We start from the raw sequence: 7276 nt of genomic DNA on the forward strand, positions 1-7276 counted from the left end.
AAAGCACTGTACTTGTCAGACACTGACGGAGAATGTAGTTGAGCTAGACCAGATCTGTCCTTATTAGCAGGAGAACTAGCAGAAGACAAACAAGAAAGACCAAGTACATATTGAACTAAGAGACTTTTATTATCTTCGTTGAGCAATACGGCTCTGTTACATAGCTAAGTATGTACTTAGCACTAGTTTTGTTTGTTTTCTGTTTTTTGGTTTGTTTGTATTTTAGGGAAGGTTCTGCAGGATGTTCAGGGTCTCACTACTAGATTAGACGCATAGTAATCCACCTGTTTACAGCCTCCCAAGAGCTTGGATTACAGGCGCACACCACCATGCCCAGTCTCAATTGCTGTCTTAGCAAGCCCCAGCAGCAGGTCTGGCATGGCAGGCCCGAGTATCGAACCCCTGGTCCCTGTGCCTGCTTGCAGGCGCTTTAATCTGTTGAGCTATTTAGCCAGCCCAGTACTAGTTTTTATTAACAAGAATTTAGCATTCCATAGATAAATATTGATGTTCAGACAGGGGCTAGATTAATCTGAGATTTTAAAAAATATTTTATTTTCTATTAAAAGATCATAATTATGTATGTTTATGGGACACAATATGTTATCATCATTATCGTACATAGCATGTACATTATGGAATGATTACATAAGGCCCAGTCACACATCTACCATCTTGTTCTGCTGATTTTCAGATGTGTAAAGTAAGCCGTGCTTTGACATCTTTTCATCTCATTTCAGTATTTTTCAATTTGTATTCTTCTAGTATTAAATAATACAGTGTATAAGAGCCAGCTAGAAAGCTCAGAGGACTAAGTGCCTGCTTAGGCAAGTGCAGGGATCGGGGTTTGATCCCAGGCACCGCATTTATGCCGGCTCCACCCCAGGGGCATGCTGAGCCAGCCACCAAGTCCTGGTGTGGTGATGCAGGCCTGCAATTGCAGCACTGGGAGACTGGAAACAGGAGGATCACTGTGCATCCCAGCTGCGTAGCGAGACTCTGGACCAAATACGAAAAATGTAATAAATGGCTATTGAACATTGTCATACCAAAAGGGTTTTTCTATATTTTCGTATCTTTACTTTTAAGAAATTTTTAAAGAGAATAAAACCACAGTAAAAAATAATTAGAAGCATACAGAATTTATTCTTTAGTTTGGTTTGAAGTCCCCTATGCCCTCTTATATTACATGTACATTTTGCCAATCTGAGTTTTAATATGAGCATATATTTTAAATGTCACAGCTCCTGTACTGAATCAACCTCATCAGGTGATCAACCTAACAATTAGTCTTTTCAATGACAGTGACCAATTATCTATGTTGGACTTACTGTTGAAATACATCTATATTCAATTCATTATTAGGAATGGAAGAAATTTTCAATAATAATCTGATATAAAATATCTTTTTCTTCATCCCAGTTTATCCTTCCCATTGAACATATTCTTTCCCTTTCACAGTATCTATTGTACCTCTCAGATTTCATTTACTCTTTCAGAGTCTTACATTAGAGAGACAACACGATGTTTGCACATGTAGACTTGGTTTATTTCACTTACCATTATGGTCCCTGTTTGCATATGCAAGATGGCTTGGGTAACTGTACTGCTGATTTCTGCTGGTCTACTGAAAGGAGAAGTTAATGCTTAATTTTTTTTTCTCTTTTTTTAATGTATTTGGTTGGTACAAGGTCTTACTACGCAGCTCGAACTCGTGGTGATCATTCTGTTTTCATCCTTCTCAGCTCTGGGATTACAGCCTTGCTCCATTATGCCTGTATTCCGTCTGGCTGAGCCAGTCCTGGGGCCATGGCTGGCGCAGCATGTGGTGTCCAGGATCGACCTCTGCGCTTGCCTACGTTTGCCGAAGCAGGTTCTTTAGTCCAATGAACTATCTCGCCAGCCCTTGCTTTTCTTCCTTTTAATATCTTATAACTTTTGTAAACTCATTTTGCATGTTTGTATTGGGTAATCTAGACAACTAATCTGAAGATAGCATTGTATATAGTACAACAACTATTCACAAATTCCTGTTATTTTGTTTAGTGAAACTCTGTATCATTTCTAATGCTTTTTCTAAAAAAATCATTTTGCATTCTCTTTTTTTGACAATCCAAGTACAATTTTTTATTAAAGATAATTACAAAAGATGGAAAAATCTGCTCAGAAAGGCCAATCATTTTAATAAATTGTTTTTTGACATAATAACTCACATCAGTTTTAAATACTATCATATAAAGCATGGTGGATAAAAGAAACTTCCTTCATTATTAGAAAACTCATAATAAAACTTGCCAAGGAAAACAAAAGAGCCATTTTGAAAATAAATACAGTCCATGCCAAAGTAGTATACACTGAAGCTAGAAGTCTTCAAAAAGGAAAGGAAAAGTTCTTGCCCCGTTGCCTCACTTTTTATTCATTTTCTAAAACCAAGAAGATACAAATTCAAGGGTTGCTGAGTTGTTCTGATTTGGCTCCTTTGGTATTTGTTTTTTCACCACTACTGACCTTCAATTTATCTTCTTCTTTTCCATCTGTTTTTTTGTCTTCTGCTTCCCTCTGTCTTCTTCAATTCTGGCTTTCTTTGCTCCTTTTCTATGAGCAGCCACATTTCTACGACCTCCTTCCCTTCATCCTCAGGCTCTGAGAATTCTTCATCACAAGCTATCCGCTTATCTGATGCTTGAATAGAAATCCTCTTGTCTGGATCCTCTCCACCTTCATCTCCACTGTCCTCATGAACAGTGTCTTCTGGGATAGCTTGCATCTGGACACTAAGTGCATGAGGTAACATGCGCAAATTTTCAAATAAACACTGTTTTATCTTTTCCATATATTCTGCAGTGTTCTGATCTGTCATGTTGGAAGGACTAATGTGCAGCTTGAAGTCCGGTCCAAAATACTCAATCATTATATGGCAACTCATTAAGAATCACAATCGAGAGCGACTGCAGTCTTATATGTCCAGCACCAAGCGACATTACGGATTGTATAACCCACCTCCCCCGAGCATCAGTAATGGCAAGTTGAAAGTTTATACAACTTGCACACATTTAGCATGACCTTTGACTGTGAGATTGAAGTACTCAAGTCTATCACCAGATAAAGAGTCTGCACCACACTGCAAAACCACCATACTAGGCTGGTACATCTCCATCATTTTTGAGATAATAGGCTTAAATATCTGCCCATAAGACTCATCATCTATACCATCTCTCATCGGAAAATTGACAGTAGTATTTGTCCTGTCCCGCACCAATGTCCCTCTGGTCTCCTGTGCCAGGAAAGTACTCCACATACTTAAGGAATGAAACAGTCATTACGTGATCTGTTGTATATAAAACTTCTTCGACACCATCACCATGGTGGATATCTATATCAATATATAGGACTCTCTGATGATGCTGTAGCAATTCCAGGATGGCAAGCACAATATCATCAAAGTAACAGACTCCCGATGCTTCTGATTATTTGCATGATATAATCCACCAGCCCAGTGAACAGCCATCTCAGTCTGTTGCCGGTTTAACTTCACATCCCGGGCAACTGAGCCCCCAGTGGAGAGCTGACAAAATTCAAACACTGGACTATCTTCCCCAACATTAAGTCTCTGCATCTGCTTACTTTACTCAGACATGTTATCTGGTCATATGGACCACAGATATATGATATAATCGCCACAATGGTATTTCATCATTTCTTTGGCAGTGGCTTTATGGGGCCTATATATTTCCATTTTTCTGCATAAGCCATAATTTAACAGCAAGTTATGAGTCATGTGGCTTCTATGCGGTTTCATGGGATGACCTTGTCCATAGTAGTAATTTCCAGCATCACTGTCGCAGTGGTAGCAGACTTTCTTCTTGCTGTCTCCTTGACTGTACACCATGAGTTCCAGGCTGCCACTGCCTCCTCCTGCTGCTGTTGCTGCCATGGCTAGGCTAGTTGTAAGAGATGAGGGGGACTGTTGGGAAAAGCACTCCCACAGAGGACAGGTCTAGCGTGGGACAGAAGCAGCACTGGTGCCTGGAGGGCTCAAGACTGCCCTGCTGAGGGCAGGAGAGCTTGGAACCAGGAGTGGCAGCACCAGCTTGCAACACAGGGAGTGTATTCTCCTTAAAAAAAAAAAAAAATCATCTATCTATCTATCTATCTATCTATCTATCTATCTATCTATCTATCTATCTATCTATCATCTATAACATGCAAGTAAAATACTAGTTTGAGTTATCCATGGTTTCACTACTATGTTATTTAGTTATTCAGTTGTCTTTTTGAGACAGTGTGCAGTTCAGGCTGTCCCTAAACTCACTCTGTAGCCTAGGCTGGTCTCCAGTTCACACTGATCCTCCTGTCTCAGCCTTGCAAGTGCTGGGATTGCGTGCACATGTCACTACACCTGGCTTATTTATTGACTTTAAAATTTCTCTGGAGGATGCTGTAATGGGCTCTGAGGAACATTGTGAGTTGAAAGCTGGCTTAGGCTACTTGCATATGGCAGTGAATTAGAAATGGATGATATTTTAGTTTTTTCTCACTAAGACAAAACACTGGACACTCAAAGTTAAGGGAGAAAAGGTTTACTTAGCTCACAGTTTGTGGATGTTTCGGTCCATACTCAGCTGGCTCCAAGGTCAGGTGGCACACGGCAGAGGGTAGCAGTTCCTGGCAGTGGAAGACACACAAAGCAGTAAGTGAGCAAGACAAGCCTCTTTCGTTTCCTTACACCATATCCAGTCTGTCAGAATCAGGGCCGAGCTGATCCAGTCAGTGTACTGGTCCAGCTGTCACCCACCCTTAATCCCAGCCCTGCACTATGAATCAATCACTCCGGATTCAGTCACCTCTGAAAAGTATTATGATCATACAAGAATTTAGGGGGACATCTAGACACAAACCATGATGCATGCAGTCTCTTCGGATGGGAGGATAGAGTAAGATGATGAAAGGCAGAGCATAAGAAACTCAAGATGTAAAGTTAGGTAGAAAAGGAGTCAGCAGGGGCTGGGGAGAGAGCTCAGCAGTCTAAGTGCCTGCTGGGGAAGTGCAAAGCCCCGGGTTCGATACCCAGTGTCGCATGCCGTGTGGACCTCACACTGAGTTTAGCCACTGAAACCCAGAGTGTGAGCAACACTTGTAATCTCATCACTGGGGAGGCTGAGAGAGGAGGATCACTACAAACTCAAGCTGAGTAGTGAGACCCTGTATAAAATATATAAATAAAAGATTGTTTTAAAAGTGGCACTTGACAAGGTATTATGATAAAAAAAAAAAAAAAGAAAAGAAAAGGAGTTAGCAAAGGAATCTGAGTACAAATGACTAACGTGTAAGATAACAGTTTAAGACAGAAACTGTCATAGGCACAAGTGAAAAGAAAATAGAAATTATAGAAGACATCGATTAATCTACACTACTAATGTGTATCAAGCATCGAATAGCATGACGCTTAAATAATAAACTCTGAATTTGTCAACCTGTCAATTACTGCTAAGCTTACTAAATTTTGATGGCAAAAAATGACCGGAAAGAGAAAAAGCAAAGTAGACATGAGGCCTCTGGTGACAGTGAAGACAGGAAGCGATAATTGGAAGCAGATGCGCTTGAGTGTATCGGAGAAACAATTGCATTGTGGGCATTAGGAGGGCCCTGCAATGCAGGTGATGTGAAAGGCAGCAGAATTAAAGGTTCTTAGTGCTTTCCACGTGAACTTAGTCTTCTTTTCTAAAAATTCTGCCCCATTGGTACCATTGGGGGCTCGCATGCAAATCCAGGCAATCAATCTCTCCTAAGTCCTTGAGCTCTGGAGTTCAACTCATAGATCTCTTTTTATTATGCTCTCCTCCTAGAAAAATGCGGGGGAAGGGAATTTTCCCACCAAGGCCTTCCCTCGTAATAACTGCTACCTTGTGAAGCACTGTCTGATTTTCTTATTCCTGCTGCCACCACTTACCACAAACATAGTGACCTTAAACAATACACGTGTCTTATTCATAATAAAGGTCAGCACTCGAAGGATTCTGCTTATCACCGGTGGTGGGGGCCGGGGTCCCCCAGGCCCTAAGGGAGTCACCGGCTTCCTTTCTCGGCTTCTGGAGGCTGCCTCCCTTGGCTCTCGCCTGGGCCATGTTCTGTGTATGAAATCAGTGATATCCATAGAGTTTCTTTACTTTGCACCAGTAGGACTCTGACTCCTCTGTTTCCTACCCTCTCCTTTTAAAGGTCCTTGATATTACACTGGCCCATTTGGATAATTAGGATTATCGTCCTATTTTAAAATCCACTCATTAGTAGCTTTCATTGCATCTATACTCCTAACTTCCTTCTGCCAAGTAAACATATATTCATAAATTGAATGGATTAGGGTGTGGGCTTTTGGGGGACAGTGTCGTTATTCTGCATAAAATAACTATACATAGACCAGGAAATGCTTTGTGTATACTTTTTCCCGAGAGCCAGAGGGAAGGCTGTACTGTCAGCAGTTTCAGTGTGGGACAAACTGCTTACCCACGTTGTTTGGCAACTGCAACAGATGGGTATTTGTATCTATTGGCTAGAATAAACGCAAATAGATCACAAGTCTTACGTGTTCTCGTACCTGGGATCCCAAGTTCAAGGCAAGCCTGGTTATCATTACTTATAAAATATTTCCCCCAATTTTATCTTGTTATTGAAGAGATATTTGGAAAATTCACTTCAAATTACCCCTCTAAATGCAACTAGTAAATAAATAAATACAACTCGTTTGCGAATTTGCCTCAATAAATTCCAGCTGGAAAATCAGAGAAGAGTCTGGGAAATTTGGTGGATGGGGTAAAAAGAATAGTAGCGGTAAACTCTTAACTCGGGCAGGAAATAGGAACGTTGAATATAACTTGTGAGTTTTATTAGCATGGCAGTTACTGGGACAGAATAAAGTAAGAGGATTGGCATCAGCTAGGTGGGACTGAGCACCAGCTCCGAAGTCCGCACAGTCGAGATCTGTCCAGTCGCTGTCTTTCTTTGTCATGTTATCGTGGCCCCTGTATGGTAGTGACAAGAACACGTGCCCCAGCAAGCAGACCACGTTGTCTGATTGCAGTGATTCATTACTGTAAGCGCGACCAGCAGCACTTCCCCCTACTCCAGAGTTGAGCAAACTGTAACCTGATAGATCACTTTTTCTTTCATATATTCATTCATGTGTTTGCATCAGTGAATGTATATGAATATGTGCCCACGTGTAGCGGCCATGGAACTGTTCCATTGTTTTTAGTCAGACGTTCTTACTATGGGTGAT

At 41.0% G+C, this 7276-nt stretch overlaps 1 pseudogene; it reads right to left on the reverse strand.

Annotated features, from left to right (window-relative positions):
- Window positions 1–2445: 2445 nt before the first annotated feature.
- Window positions 2446–3889, reverse strand: LOC101570024 (annotated as a pseudogene).
- Window positions 3890–7276: the final 3387 nt, after the last annotated feature.

This window comes from Octodon degus, unplaced genomic scaffold, assembly GCF_000260255.1.
Source record: "Octodon degus isolate 3935 unplaced genomic scaffold, OctDeg1.0 scaffold00066, whole genome shotgun sequence".
Lineage (NCBI taxonomy): Eukaryota > Metazoa > Chordata > Mammalia > Rodentia > Octodontidae > Octodon > Octodon degus.